Source organism: Ranitomeya variabilis, chromosome 7, assembly GCF_051348905.1.
Source record: "Ranitomeya variabilis isolate aRanVar5 chromosome 7, aRanVar5.hap1, whole genome shotgun sequence".
NCBI lineage: Eukaryota > Metazoa > Chordata > Amphibia > Anura > Dendrobatidae > Ranitomeya > Ranitomeya variabilis.
Genome location: NC_135238.1, coordinates 199,828,733 through 199,845,692, shown reverse-complemented (window position 1 = coordinate 199,845,692; position 16,960 = coordinate 199,828,733). Strand labels below are relative to the sequence as shown.

The window sequence follows — 16,960 nt, the reverse complement described above, 5'->3', positions numbered from 1 at the left end:
TGAGCACCACGGGATAGTCCTCACAACTGTTGTGTCTGTTTCTGATGTTCTTTCTCACAACTCGTATCTGTTCTGATGTTCTTCTCCGTCCCCCAGATGATATGGCTAGGACGCACCCGTATGACGGGTAGGCCTGGAGTTCTTCCGGGACCCTAGCGTCGCCCCTCTCCCACAATTGCCCCCTATGTCTGCTTAGGTGATTTAGGTGAGACAGCCAACCTATAATCAACTGTCCTGCCACTGTTTGAAGTAACGCTTGGAGCCCAATACTTCCTCGGCGTTCCGGCCACCGGCTACGTGCCTCAGTAGGATGTTGCCACGATCTTAAGGCACGACTCCTACTGGCTTTATCTCCTTTTTGCTGCGATCTCGTTTCTCACTTCTCCACAATAAACCTCGCTTAGTTTCCTTTCTTAGGATGCCACCGCAACGGGTGCAGGCGCGGCTCCGTAACGTTCTGTTCTTTTCGCTAGGCCACTGCCAGGATCCCACCCCTGACAGAGACCCCCCTGAATCTTCCCCTGCAACACCCTCTGCCACAGGGTGTTGCCTGGGTCCAACCCAGTCAGCTTCTGACTAACTTCCTATCCAGCCCCCAGTTTTACCAGATTGTGAGGAGTAGCCTTATACATAGAACCCTTTGCTCCCCCTGGTGGCCAGAGTGTGAAGTGTAATGTGTGACTGTGATACCTGGTCAGGTGAACTCCTTAAGTGCCATCAGACGTACCATCACTCCCCTTAGTGGCGGAGCGTCAGTACTGCAATGATCAGGACTCTGGGGCGCTGTATATATATATATATATATATATATATATATATATATATATATATATATATATATATATATATATATATTCGCATGCTTGCAGTAACAAGACCACCTGAGGATTCACACATAGTGTCTGTAGACATGTAGCTTAAGATCCGAAAACTCCTTTAAGGATGGGTCGCTACTCATGGGCCACTGCTGTGTGCTTGCCCCCAGGCTAAAATTTGCCAGCCAGCCCCTGCCGACATCCCTGCATGCTCCGGCCCCTCCCTCCCAGTAGGGACACCAACTTACTGTCCTGTCCGTTCTGTCATGTCCCCCTGCTCTTGCTCCTGTGTTTCAGCTGCCCGCTTATCATGCCTGCATAGGAACTCCCAGTTTCTTAGAGAGCCAGCGCAATAAATCCTATGTGTCCCCAGCCAATAGCTGGGAGACACTTAGTACTTAAAGTACCTCCACCGGTAGGTAGGTACCCAAGCAGCAATTGTAGTTTGTCAGTCTACAAGCTGCTAGCTAGTGATTAGGTCCCTGTACCAGTCCAGTTAAACCTGTAACAGTACGAGTTCTCCTTCCCTGTTCCCGTCTTGTCTGATACAATACTGGAATCTGAAACCGCTTCAGCGGTACATGATCCTGAAACTGCTCCAGTCATACCTGATCCTGAAACCATTCTGACTGTACTTGAACCAGAAGCCACACATGCGGTACCTGAACCTGAAACCACTCCGTTGATACCAGAAACCATTTCAGGCGTATGCGATCCTAAAACTGCTCTAGTGGCACCTGAATCCCGAAACTGCTACAGCGGTACCTGAACTCTGTAACCACTCCATCGGTGCCTGTGCTTTAAATCCACACTGCCAGTATCTGTCCCATCTGAACCAGCAGCTACATCTGTACCATTTGTATTTGGTCCTGCCTTGGACTCCTAGTCGTTGCTGCTGTCCTGACCCTTGGGGTCAGCTGCTACGGTGCTGGGGTCTGTCCTGGAGTAGCACCTGGCAGCCACCTGGACTCAAGTCTAAATCCTATTATCAGAGGCTCTAGTAAAAACTCAGGTGGGCACTTAAACCCCTTAAGGATCTCCCCTGTCCTTGGCGCGGTGGGCCCATGATTCACAAGCATGACATAAAGACAACCTATCATACACCAGAAGACCTCATGAGGTAAAAGGAGGCCGGAATATAAAATCTTTCTTAAATATATGTAATAAAGAAAACTTAAACTCTTGTTTAATACAGTTATAACAGCTTTGGCCCTTAATGGAAGAAAAACTGAAGTTGGCAAAAGTTAGCTTCTCTGCTATCTCACTATTCAACAGTTGTGGGAGACTTCCTGCTTTTGATCTTGTAAGATGTAATTCACTTCCTATTTGGATGAATTTGCTAAAAGGGTTTTCCACTTTCAGCAAAAAGAACCCAAATGATCTTAAGTACCTAAAATAACAAAAAGTGCAGGTACTCATCCACCAGGTCCACCATCGACTCCTTGGGTCTTGGTGTTTTTGCTTCATCGGTGACATCACCTGAGCTAATCCTTGAGCTCAGCAGCTGTGCTTGTGTGATAATTGGCTACAGTGGTGATGCATGATGTTACTGTGCAGTCAAAATGCATAGATATAGGGGCGCAAGGTGGCTCAGTGGTTAGTATTGCAGCGATGGGGTCCTTGGTTCAAATCCAGCTGAGGACAACATCTGCAAGGAGTTTGTATGTTTTCCCCGTGAATACATGGGTTTCATTACATACTCAAAAAACATACTGATAGCTAATTTAGATTGTGAGCCCTAATGGGGACAGTGCTGATAATGTCTGTAAAGTTCTGTGGAATTAATGGTGCTAAATAAGTGAATAACATAAATAAAAAACAATTTGATAAGCTGCGGAGAGTTAGCTGTGGACCCGCAAAGGGGGAAAAGATGAGTGCCTGCTGTGGTTGTTACCATATTTTAGGTACTTTAAAGCATTTTGGGTCCACTTTCTTGATAATAGGAAAACCCTTTAATTCACCATATTTGTGATTCTATTTTGCTAATGTTAAACTAAAAAAATAGGTAAATAAACTCTCACATTATATTCTATGGACATGAGTTGAAAAAAAAAGGAGAGCAGTGACATTCTGTCAGAAGTGAACACGATGCTCCCCTTTATCATTTGGATACTGTACGTATGTCCCTATTGTGTGAGTCCATGCCTTTTTTAATAAATTACAGCATCTTGCTGGCCTTAAAAGCAGCTGATTGACTTTGCATGCTGGCATATATTTGTGGTCTACAAGTACACCCAAATCCTTCTCTGCAAATGACTGTCATAGTATTATTCCCCCTAGAACATATAATTCCTAAATAATATTAGTGCCCATGTCCATACATTTATCCACATTGAACCTCACCTTCTAAGTGAATGCCCAAACACAAACTTATGAATATCTTCCATAGACTGCGTTATACTACTTAGTTTGGTGTCATCCACAAAAATAGAAATAAAAAATATAAACACAGAAAAATTAGAGTAGTTTGCTATTGTGTATCCATTATCAGTTTAAAGACTACAAACATGATATGCAGCCAGATATCCGAAAAATTGTAGATTAGTTTATGAAATACATGATTTTAACCCCTTTCTACCATTGGACGTACTATTCCGTCCATGTGGGGTGTGCCCTACTTCCCAAGGACGGAATAGTAGGTCCAGAGCGATCAGCCGCGCTCACGGGGGGAGCGCGGTCGATTGTGGCCGGGTGTCAGCTGACTATCGCAGCTGACATCCGGCACTGTGTGCCAGGAGTGGTCACAGACCGCCCCGGCACATTAACCCCCGGCACACTGTTATCAAACATGATCGCAGTGTTCCGGCGGTATAGGGAAGCATCGCGCAGGGAGGGGGCTCCCTGCGTGCTTCCCTGAGACCCTCAGAGCAACGCGATATGATCGCATTGCTGCGAGGGTCTCTTACCTCCTCCTCCCTGCAGGGCCAGTTCCAAAATGGCCGCAGGGCTACATCCGGGTCCTGCAGGGAGGTGGCTTACCAGCGCCTGCTCAGAGCAAGCGCTGGTAAGCCTCCCTGCTGTGCCTGTGTGATCGCTGATCTGACACAGTGCACAGCAAAGTGTCACATCAGCGATCTGTCAATAAAATCTGATGCCCCCCCCCCCCTCCCCCGCTGGGGCAAAGTAAAAGTGTAAAAAAAAAATTTTTTACATGTGTGAAATTAAAAATATCTAAATAATAATAAAGAAATATATAGTTCCAATAAATAATTCCTTTATCTAAATAAATAAAGAAAACAATAAAAGTACACATATTTAGTATATTTTTCTATAAAACAGTTTTTATCGTATAAAAGCGCCAAAACATAAAAAAATGATATAAATGAGGTATCGCTGTAATCGTACTGACCCGAAGAATAAAACTGCTTTATCCATTTTACCAAAAGCGGAACGGTATAAACACCCCACCCCCCCACCCCCAAAAGAAATTCATGAATAGCTGGTTTTTGGTCATTCTGCCTCACAAAAATCGGAAAAGAATGCGATCAAAAAATGTCACGTGCCCGAAAATGTTACCAATAAAAACGTCAACTCGTCCCGCAAAAAACAAGACCTCACATGACTCTGTGGACCAAAATATGGAAAAATTATAGCTCTCAAAATGTGGTAATGCAAAAAATATTTTTTGCAATAAAAAGCGTCTTTTAGTGTGTGACGGCTGCCAGTCATAAAAATCCGATAAAAAACCCACTATAAATAGTAAATCAAACCCCCCCTTCATCACCCCCTTAGTTAGGGAAAAATTAAAAAATTTAAAAAATTTATTTATTTCCATTTTCCAATTAGGGTTAGGGCTAGGGTTAGTGGAGCGCCCCCACGTTAGGGCAATGGGGTACTCGGCACCGGGTCCTTCAGTGTTCTGCGGGGATGTCACGGTGGCCCGACCCGGTCTGTGGCCCTTCGAAGGGCCTCCAATAAAAGGAAAGAGTTTTTATGGTTTTGGGAGAGGTCTTTAAAGTGGAAATGTTCGTGACGCCACCTGTGGTATTCGGTCAGGGTGACCGACGCTGCTTAGGGGTCCGCTGGGGTGATGTTATGGCAGCAAGATGGTATACCTTCCCACAGGTGAAGTGTATCCCCAGGGCTTCCCAGAAGTGTAGATGGTGATGGTGGATGATGTAAGATGCAGTGAAGAATGAGGACACAAGGTTGCAGTCTCTTTACCTTTACTGAAGACTTCAGCATCCACAGTCCAGGGTACAGACCACAGGGTAGGCAGAGTCCGGCCGGTCTGAAGGCAAATCCAGAGTCCCCTTATCCAGGTGGAAATCAGTAGCCTTCCTCTCTGTGTTGTAGTACCTCCCTGCTGAGCTTCTCGGTAAGGTCCTCACAACTGTTGTAGATGTTCTAGATGTGTCTTCCTCTCTGTCCCCCAGATGGTATGGATAGGACAAACACGTATGACTGATGGCCTGAGGCTTGTTGATAGGGACCCTAGAGACTCCCCGACCCCCACAAGTTGCCACCGTGTCTTCCTAGGTATTAAGGTCAGGCAGCCAACTTGGAATTGACTGTCCTGCCGGTCTCTGGAGCAAGGCTTGGAGATGGTTGCTCCATCGGTGTTCCGGCCACCGGCTTCGCGCCTCAGAAGGAGGCAGCCTTTACAGGGCAGAACTCCTTCTGGTGTTTTCTCCTTGTGCTATGACTTCGTTTCTCACCCTCTACAAAACAATTCTCTTTGTGTCCTTTCTTAGGATGCTGCCGCACGTGGGGCAGGCGCAGCTCCGTGTCTTTCTGTCTAGCTAGGCCTCTGACAGGATCCCACCCCTGTCAGGGACCCTCTGTCTGCAGCTCAGATGTTCCTCCTTTCCCCCTGACTGCCTGAAAGGTCTTGCTTGGGCAAAGCCCAGCCAGCTTCTCCCTAACTTTCTATCCAGCCCACCAGTTTTACCCTTCTGTGAGAAGTGCCCTAGTAGATAGGAGCAAGGCTCCCACTGGTGGTCTGGAGTGTGAAGTGTGGTGTATGGTTTGTGATACCTGGTAGGAAGATCTCCTTTATTGCCATCAGACGTAATATCAATCCCCCTGGTGGAAGAACGACATTACTGCAACGACCAGGACTCTGGGGCGCTGCATTAGGGCTACAGTTAGGGTTGGGGCTAAAGTTAGGGTTAGGGTTGGGGCTAAAGTTAGAGTTAGGGTTTGGATTACATTTACGGTTGGGAATAGGGTTGGGATTTGGGTTAGGAGTGTGTCAGGGTTAGGGGAGTGGTTAGGGTTACCATTGAGATTAGGGTTAGGGGTGTGTTTGGATTAGGGTTTCAGTTATAATTGGGGGGTTTCCACTGTTTAGGCACATCATGGGCTCTCCAAACGCGACATGGCATCCGATCTCAATTCCAGCCAATTATGTGATGAAAAAGTATAATAGTGCTCCTTCCCTTCCGAGCTCTCCCGTGCGCCCAAACAGGGGTTTACCCCTACATATGGGGTATCAGCATACTCAGGACTCATTGGACAAAAACTTTTGGAGTCCAATTTCTCCTGTTACCCTTGGGAAAATACAAAACTGGGTGCTAAAAAATAATTTTTGTGGAAAAAAAAGATTTTTTATTTTCACAGCTCTGCGTTATAAACTGTAGTGAAACACTTGGGGGTTCAAAGTTCTCACAACACATCTAGATAAGTTCCTTGGGGGGTCTAGTTTCCAATATGGGGTCACTTGTGGGGGGTTTCTACTGTTTAGTTACATCAGGGGCTCTGCAAATGCAACGTGACTACTGCAGACCAATCAATCTAAGTCTACATTCCAAATGGCGCTCCTTCCCTTCCGAGCTCTGCCATGTGCCCAAACAGTGGTCCCCCCCACACACACACATATTGGGTATCAGCGTACTCAGGACAAATTGTACAACGACCAACTTTTGGGGTCCAATTTCTTCTCTTACCCTTGGGAAAATTAAAAATTGGGGGCAAAAAGATCATTTATGTGAAAAAAATATGATTTTTTATTTTTACGGCTCTGCATTATAAACTTCTGTGAAGCACTTAATGGGTCAAAGTGCTCACCACACATCTAGATAAGTTCCTTAGGGGGTCGACTTACCAAAATGGTGTCACTTGTGGGGGGTTTCAATGTTTAGGCACATCAGTGGATCTCCAAACGCAACATGGCGTCCCATCTCAATTCCAGTCAATTTTGCACTGGAAAGTCAAACGGCGCTCCTTCCCTTCCGAGCTCTCCCTTGCACCCAAACAGTGGTTTACCCCCACATATAGGGTATCAGCGTACTCAGGACAAATTGTACAACAACTTTTGGGGTCCATTTTCTCCTGTTACCCTTGGTAAAATAAAACAAATTGGAGCTGAATTAAATTTTTTGTGAAAAAAAGTTAAATGTTCATTTTTATTTAAACATTCCAAAAATTCCTGTGAAACACCTGAAGGGTTAATAAACTTCTTGAATGTGGTTTTGAGCACCTTGAGGGGAGCAGTTTTTAGAATGGTGTCACACTTGGTTATTTTCTATCATATAGACCCCTAAAAATGACTTCAGATAAGATGTGGTCCCTAAAATAAAATGGTGTTGTAAAGATGAGAAATTGCTGGTCAACTTTTAACCCTTATAACTACCTAACAAAAAAAAAATTTTGTTCCAAAATTGTTCTGATGTAAAGTAGACATGTGGGAAATGTTACATATTAAGTATTTTGTGTGACATATCTCTGTGATTTAATTGCATAAAAATTCAAAGTTGGAAAATTGAGAAATTTTCAAAATTTTTGCCAAATTTCCATTTTTTTCACAAATAAATGCAGGTAATATCAAAGAAATTTTACCACTACCATGAAGTACAATATGTCACAAGAAAACAATGTCAGAATCACCGGGATCCGTTGAAGCGTTCCAGAGTTATAACCTCATAAAGGGACAGTGGTCAGAATTGTAAAAATTGGCCCGGTCATTAACGTGCAAACCACCCTTGGGGTAAAGGGGTTAAACATACAAATTGAAAGTAGTATGAAATGACAGAAAAATGGGTAAAGTGGACCTCATAAAAGTGCATGAGCAGGGGCTATTGGATATCAAGGTCACCAAATGTCAGAATGAGTATAGTAAAGCACTATATGTGCATATGTTAGATATATATAATACATGGCCAAAAGAAATATGTAATACATGGCTTAATATAAATTGCAAGTGGATAACATAAATATTAATCAAAGTGCTTGTTTATGAGCCCAGTGGCCAGAAATAAACACACAAGATTTTATGCACCAAAGACTATATGGAATTTGGAGTGGCCTTTTTCCATCCAGAGAACTATCAAGAGTTTTGCCCCTTTATTGCCTAGTGTACAAATTATTTTGCTTCCCTATATTTGTCTTTATTAATTTATTGTAATATGTAATTTTAATGCATTTAATATATATCAATATTTGCCTTCCCTATAATGTATGCATATATTATTTGCACATTGCACTTTATGTCCCTTTCACTTTTGCTATTTTATGTATTTGACATATAATTCACATATTTTGTCTTACTGCCTCATTGTGCCATTTCTTTTACCCTTTACCATTTCAGAATATGTGTTAAACTTTAGATTCTTCAAAGTACCCCCTTTTATTCTTATGACAGCTGTACACCTCCTTGGCATCCTCACAAGTAGCTTCTTCAGGTAGGTCATGACCTGTTTTCAACAGTTTTTAACAAGTTACCAGAGGTATTGGGCACTTTGGCTTCTTTGCCTTCTCTCTGCATCTAAGCCATCTTAATTGGATTGAGGTGAGGTGATTTGATGCAGCACTCTATCCCTCTCCTTCTTGGTCAATATATCCCTTATGTTGCCTGGAGGAATTTTGAATCATTGCCCTGTTACAACACAAATTAAGGTCCCACTAATTTCAGACCAGATGGGATGTCCTCTCTTTTCAAAATGCTGTCTCAGCCATGGTCTGTAAATATCCTTGAATTTGGAATAAACCATCAAACTGTTACCAGCAAAGCCCTCCAAACCATTCCACCTCCCCCTCCATGCTTCATGGTGGGCACCACTCATATAGAAACCATTCAACTGCATCTCACAAGGACAGGTTGATTTGTTAAAAAAATCCTCCTTTTGTTGCTTGGCCCAAACAAGTCCCTTCTTATTTTCAATCTTCAGTAGTGTTTGGGGTTTTTTTTGCAGCAGCAGTTCGAACATAAAGGCCTGATTCTCCCAGTCTCCTCTGAACAGTTGATGTCGAGATGTGTCTGCTACTTGATGTGTGTAGAAAAAACATGTGCAATCCCGCTCACCTTGAGTAAGGCCTCAATGAACCTCAGCAAGGAAAGAACACTCTTGTCCAGTGTGGTAACACGACAGTCTGAAGAATGAAGCTTTTAGCCATGGTCCAAATAAAAAAATATGCATGAGCTTTATTCCAACATGAATGTAAAAAGACATTCATCCAAGTATATTTGTCTTTTTCTACATGTTTAAGACTAAACCTTACTTCTTATTCAGGGAATATCTTTTTGTAATTCATATTTAAAAAAGATCATGGATATTTATTAATTCAGAAAACAGCTGGAAAATGTCATACTTCAGATACTTGATTTATGTGCATCATTTATGAGAGATGTCATCTGATGTGCTGTCAATGTCTGGTTTCTGAGGGTGATAACTCTGATGAACTTATCCTCTGCAGCAAAGGTAATTTTTGGTCTTCATTTTCTGGTGCAGTCCTCAACAGACCCAGTTTCATTCTAGCAATTTATGTATTTTTCATGGCTGCACTTGAGGATGCCTTCAAGGCTCTAGCTTTGTACAGATTGACTGACCTTTATGTCTTATAGTAATGATGGAATGGACTGTCCTTTCTCTTTACTCATTTGAGTAGTTCTTGTCAAATTCTGATTTTGAACAGTTGTGGAATAGGGTTCAGCACTGTAGATTACCACCAGGTGACCGCTTGATGAAGCTGCTTGAGAGAATTTCCAGGGTGTGTAAAGTTCTCATCAGAGTAAAAGGTGACTAATTTGAGCAATCTAAAAACAGATTCTGGTTTGTTTGATATGTGTTTCTTTACTCCTTGTTTCCATATGTGTTCCTTTGTTGTTTTGTTGCTTTGAGTCTGAATTTACAATGTGCACATTCGAAGAACAAGGAAACCTTTTGACCTGCACTGTACATTAGAACAAAGTCAAAAGTCAACCAAACAGGCTGATATCAGCAAGATCAGCTGATAGTTTAATCTCTAAAATATGATGGGAGGTAAATTAGAGTGGTATAGGATGAGATGATGGGATAGGAAATTAGGATCCTGCACGTCGGATTTCAAACGGCTAATTCTTTTGTTCTCTCAGAAATAAACCTTTGTCTGGCAGCTCATAGACAACACAGGAGTGCTCAGCCGAGTATTCCTGTGTATTGGGGACAATTGTTTGGCCTACAGCTATCTAATATGTATGGGGAGCTTTACTCCAGAACTAAAAAAAACTATTTGTAAAATTGAACTTTTGATTTTATTTTCATTAAAGTTGAGTTAATAAGATAAGATTGTTTAAGCGTATTTTATTATTTTGTCCCTTTAAGTTTTTAAATTCAAACAAAATGTTATTTAGAAAAAAAAAGTTTGATATACTCTTGCTACATTTAACCAGGAATTATGCAGTGGTTTTATAGTGTTCTGTTACTGTACATGAAAGCTATAAATTGGAACAGAACATACACATGGGGTAACCACAGTACAAAGTGCTGTAAAATAGCCTTAAGGAATAGTTTTCATGAATCACATATTGTCCACATGAGCTTCAAGTAAAACCAACCACTCACTTTGTGGTTCTACTGTAGTTTTCTCCAGTTGTTCTGGTGTTATCTGCTTTCAAAGTGAGTACTCATTAACTCTTTCTGTTGGTTAGTTTGCTTTTTTTTAACCTTTTTAGTTTCCTCTAATTACTTATAGTGGCCTAATATTCTTTTTTACCTTTTTTTTATTGCATTAGATTATGTTTTCTGTACCTTTTACAAATGCAATGCAGCTACTGTGAAATAATTAGGAGATATTATGTACATCAAGATTAATAAACATGTATTAAGTTGTGGGACTTTCTAATATTTGTATTTTATTGTATTGAAATTATTCATGATTTTCACAATGTCTGCGGAAACTTTCTTTTACATCCAATGGTTCAAACCTATACAAACCGAGTTCTGAGTTTTACAAGTGTTGCATCTAAGCAGTCTGAGGAGCCGATTCACTAAAAGAAATTTGTCTACAGATTTTTCCCACATAATATGAGGGCAGCATGATGTAGAGACAGAGACCCTGATTCCATCGATGTGTCACTTACTGGGTTGCTTGCTGTTGATTCTATAAAAGCACTGTTTTATCAGCAGGAGATTATCACTACATTACTAGTAAACCTGAATATAGGACGATACAGAGTGAATTGGTTAAAAAATAATTTTATTGTACAAATATTAATAAAAAGTCAGAAAAGTGAATAATGTGCATCAAAGACAAACAATGCCAGCTTACAGGTAATAAGCAAGCACATGAATATTCAAAGTACATACAAGAGTTGTGCTCAAGAAGGGAATGCCCTATACACTACCCATGAGTCAAATAATAAGTATAGCCCAGTGGCAGTACATGGAAAATGAGGGAGGGCATCACTTACCAAAGATAAAAGGGACTGAGGCTGGCAATGAGCCGGATGTCAGGACCCCAACGTGTGTTTCGCGTGTTGGACACCGCTTTTTCAAGGGGAATGCGGTTGTAGTAACTAAAAGGACCTTTTTGTTTCCATGGTGGCCAGTTAGGTGACCAGTCGCGTGAGCCATGTGGACCAATGAGGTGGCTACAATGGCACGTGCGTGCCGCACCTGCCGAGTCCAGCAAACGCGTCCACGGCCATCAAGCATCACCGCGCTACATGTAGCATAGCAAATTATGTTAGTGCTGTTGCATGATGTGAATCATCTAAAGTTTACAGATGATGGAATTACAATGATCGATACCACCCGCAGCATAGAAACTGATCCAACTCACGATCTAGATCAGCTTCTATTAAATCTAATATATCGTGTGATGAAACATCATCTCCCCAGATGAATCCACTTGGTGGACAGACAGCTCTAGGCTCCTCAATAAAAAGGGTTATGACCAGACAGACTTACAAGAACAAGGGTCCAACTGGAAGACAGCTTGCGTGTGTTTCCCAGGGACGGGTTACAGGTACTTAACTTGTCCACTCATGTTTTTACTGATGTACAGTTAGAGGTACTGGGTAGGGGCCTGACCTTTTTTTCCACTAACTCTTTCAATTATTTCACAGCCCTAATGGATCTGCAGCTCTTTTCCTGCAAGCTTATTTTGAGGAAATTACATGGCAAAAATTAACCTATGCAGGAACCCTTAAGTGAGACTGAGAGGGAGGCGCTACAAAATTTGGAAGAACTACTTTTTTTAACTCAAATTGATTTTTAATAAGAATAACATTGCATTTTACATATTATAGTCTTTTTTTCAATACAAAATGTTCCCCAGTATCCAAACCCCAGCATTCCCAACTTATCCCTCCCCATCCCAATAAGACAGCTCACCTCTTTTAATAACACAACCATCAATGATACTGAATTAATTTTATCCCATTTAGGACCGCGTACGCTATATTTTGTTCTCAACAAGTCAGGCCCTTGACTCTCCCGTTCCCTTTACCTAACCTCTATCCCATTTCAAGCCACGAAGACCACAGTTTATCGAACATTTCTATTTTCCCTTTTCTTATAAATCCCTTTTTCCAATGTCAGACCCTGCTTCACATATTGAAGGAATTCTCTTCTTGTGGGCGGTTCATCCTTAATCCAATTTCATGCTATTACCTTTCGGGCCATATACAGCAATCTGGCAATTGCTATCTTCAGGGTGTTATCCGCTCCAATCTCATCTACATAACCCAGCAAACACAACATCGGGTCCCTTGGAACCGTGCATCTATACGCTCCTACCACACGACTCAAAACCACCAACCAAAAAGCAGCCAGTCTCAGACACGTCCACATCATATGAAATATTCCAGCATTTGTAGTCTTACACCTAGGGCACTCAGAATCAGCACGCAAACCTGCTTTATACAATACTTCCGGAGATTTGTAAACTCTGTGTATTATATAGAGCTGTGACAGCCTATACGGTTCGCTTAGTGACAGCCGTGGAACCCACTCCAGCACCGACTCCCAGGTTTCATTCTCCAGTGGGCCCAGATCCCTCTCCCACTTAGCTCTCGCATTTATCGGAAATCCCAAAAGGTATGTATGCAGTAAATCCTTATAAAGGGTGGAAATAACCCCCCTCGTAGTCCCTTCACCACACACATATTCCAACACTATATCTCCTTTGATTCTAATACATTCATCCCTGTTTTGAGCTCCAAATGCGTGTCTCATCTGCACATACTGATATTCCCCCGAGGGCCTGAGACCAAACTCCACCTGCAATTGGGAAAAGGATTTCAGGTCTCGCTGTTCTATTATTTGATACACATATTGAATTCCCTTGGCCTGCCACTCTGGTAGTACCCCCAGTGCCACAAACTCCTGTAAATTATTATTATGCCATAACGGGGAGAACCTGGTCAGACCCCTAATCCCACGAATTTGTTTCAATCTACCCCACAGCTTACATATCAAAAATATAGTTGGATACAATTTCCCCAATGCCCCAGGGAACAGTCTTCCAGACACTGTATTACTGGACTTCTTTTCGTCACCTTTTCCATCAAATGCTGTACCGCACTGGACGACCCCTCATGCGCCTAGCCCTTTAAATGCTGACTCTGGGCTGCAAGAAAATATACTTCAGGGTTGGGCAGAGCCAAGCCACCATCTTCCTTGGGTCGCTTAAGCGTCTCCAGTCTGATACGTGGATATTGTCTCCCCCATACCAGACTCCTGAACAGGGAATTAATCTGCCTAAATTTCCCGTGCGGTATCCAAACCGGCGCATTGTGAAGAACATATAATATTTTCAGCATCAAAATAATTTTACTGAGATTAACCCTGCCCACCACAGATAAATGTAACTTAATCCAAGCATCCACCTTTGCCTTAAGAACACCTAAAACCGGAGTCAGATTCCTATGTAGGAAGTCCGTAACTGGCACAGAGATCCATATCCCCAAATATTTAAATTCATTTACCGCCTTAAGTCACCCATCCTCCAGAAGCTCACTCCCATCCTCCCCCACATCATCCACTTTAAGCAGAATTGACTTACTCCAATTTATCGTCAGTCCCGACAAAGAGCCAAATCTTTCAATAAGCCCAATGGCACCCCACAAGAAAGCGGCCGGGTCAGCCAGAAACAGTAGAATATTATCCGCGTATAGCGCTACCTTCTCTTCAATTATCCCATATTTAAACCCAGACACCTCCTCAGACTGTCGAATTTTGGCGGCCAATGGTTCCACAGCCAGAGCAAACAAAAGCGTAGAGAGCGGACACCCCTGTCTTGGCCCTCTAGCTAGTTTTATAGACTGAGATAACTCCCCATTGACTCTGACTCTAGCCACCGGTTGTGAGTACAACAGCCGAATCCAGGACACAAACTGCGAGCCAAACCCTATGCACTGCAGCACCTGCCAGAGATATCCCTATTCCACACTGTCGAATGCCTTATGGGCATCTAAGGATGTGATAACTCTCTGGCCACAGTTATCGGACCTAAGCTGCAAATTCATATACAGCCTCCGCAGCTTGACCGCTGTAGATCTGTCAGGCATAAAGCCAGACTGATCTGGGTGCACCAGGTTAGAGATGGTATATTCTTCTCTAATATTGCTCTATACGTTGCTTTTTTAACTTTTGTACTGAATTAATTTTTGTGTGATCTATGGGTTGAAATAAAATATTGTTCACTTTGTATGTTAAACTAGCATTGACTCAGTCCCTTTTTGTATATACCAAGCAGAAGAGACTTGTTTGGGCTAAAGAACACAAGGAATGGACATTAGACCAGTGGAAATCTGGGCTTTGGTCTGATGAGTCCAAATTTGAGATCTTTGGTTCCAACCACAGTGTCTTTGTGCAACGCAGAAAAGGTGAACGGATGGACTCTACATGCCTGAACCTAGCCTTTTTTTAAAATATTTGTCTTTAATTTTCTGAACCAAGCAATCAAGGTTTGCTTGTTTTTTTTCATTGGCTTCTCTATCAGGCAGTTCCTACATTGATTTTGTAGGAATGAATGAATGATTGAGATGTGCTACAGCATGACTGACACAGGGAGGCAGTACAATATTTAGCAGAAAATGTATGTATTGCTGCACCTATTAGCATAATCACTACAAAAAGATGGTGGTCGCCTTGCTGATGCACTTGTTGTTCCTATGCAATGGATTCTATGGGCATGCTGAAGGGTTGGTAAAATGGTACACAGATGGTTTATTTTAATGTGTAAATCATATTTTACATCATAATGAGAACAATCATTTTTCTTTGAGCTGCTTTACATCAATATTTTGTAATTTAGGTCATTACTTTTTTTAATGATAATTTGATTTATTAAAACACACATGTACTCTTCTCTTCTTTGACATTGGTCTAACAGTGGCTTAGAAAAGTATTCCCCCCCCCCCATTGGCAATTTTTTGTGTTTTGCTACTTTACAACCTGGAATTTCACAGTTGTTTTAGGGTTTCATTCAGTTCTTGTAAAGAACATGTCAACAACTCTGAACATTTGGTTTTCTTTTTATTGTGAAGCAAACAACAAATGGGACAAAATATCTGAAGCTTAACTATTCACCCCCTAAACTCAGTACTTTGTAGAGCTTCCTTTTGCAGCAATTACAGCTGCAAGTCGCGTTTTTTAAAGTCTCTATGAGCTTTCCACATCTTGCCACTTGTATTTTTGCCCATTTCTCAAGGTAAAACTGCTCTAGCAACTTCAAGTTTGCTGTTCACCTGAGGAAACCATCTATCTTCAAGTCTGACCACAGATTATCAATTGGATTAAAGTCTGGGCTTTGATTAAGCCACTCCAAACATTTACACATTTCCCCTCAAACCACTCGAGTGTTGCTTTAGCAGTATGCTTTTGGTCATTGTCTTGTTGGAAGGTGAACCTCCATCCTAGTCTCATATCACTGACAGACAGATTTTGCTTAAGAATATCCCTGTTTTTCACACCATCCATCTTCCCATTGACTCGGACCAATTTTCCTGTCCCTGCTGCCTAAAAATATCCCCACAGCATAATGCTGCCACCACCAGGTTTCACTGTGGGGATGGTGTTCTTGAGGTGATGAGCTGTGTTGGTTTGGCGCCAGCCATATCGTTTACTTTGGTGGCCAAAAAGTTAAATTTTGATCTCATCTGACCACAGCACCTTTCTCCATACATTTGAGGAATGTACCACATGTCTTTTGGCAAACTCTAAATGAGCCTTACAATTTTTGTGTGTAAGTAAAGGCTTTTTTTCTGCCCACTCTTCCACTACCATAAAGGCCATCTCTATGAAGTGTATGACTTATTGTGGTCATATGGACAGATACCCCAGTCTCTGCTTGGGAACTCTGCAACGCCTTCACGGTTACCTTTGGTTTCTGTGTTGCCTCTCTGATTAATGCTCTCCTTGCCTGGCTGAGAGTTTTGGTGGGCAGCCCTCACTTGTCAGGTTTATTGTGGTACCATGTTCTTTCCATTTGATGAAAATGGATTTGATGGTGCTCCAGGGATCATCAGAGGTTGGGATATTTTTTTATAACCCAACCCTGACTTGTACTTCTCAACAACTTTGTCCCTTTGACTTGTTTGGATATCTCCTTGATTTTCATGGTGTTGTTTGGTTGGTGGTGCCTCTTGATAATGGTGTTGCATCATCTGTGGCTTTTCAGAAAAAGTGTATACAGTATATTGACAGACCATGTGACTCTCTGGAATTTCACGTAAGTGCAATCTTTCACTAAGAATGTGACTTATGAAGGTAATTGCTTGCACCCAAAATGTTTAGGGGCTTTATTGCAAAATAGGTGAATACATATACACATGCCAATTTTTAGTTATTTGATCCCATAAATTAAATGTATGCCTATATTTTTCTCATTTGACTTCATCAACTTAGACTATATAGTGCTTATGCATCACACACAAATCAGATTACCAAAATATGTAAACACAAGTTGAAATTTAACGAAATAGGTAAAAAGCCAAGGGG

At 41.9% G+C, this 16,960-nt stretch overlaps 1 long non-coding RNA gene across 1 annotated transcript in view; it reads left to right on the top strand.

Moving 5' to 3' along the window:
* Positions 1-16,960, top strand: part of LOC143784418 (uncharacterized) — a 66,328-nt gene that overhangs the window by 46,146 nt on the left and 3,222 nt on the right. The window contains exon 2 of the long non-coding RNA XR_013217783.1: positions 8,344-8,437. This is a non-coding gene — a long non-coding RNA (uncharacterized LOC143784418). The remainder of the gene's footprint in view (positions 1-8,343; positions 8,438-16,960) is intronic.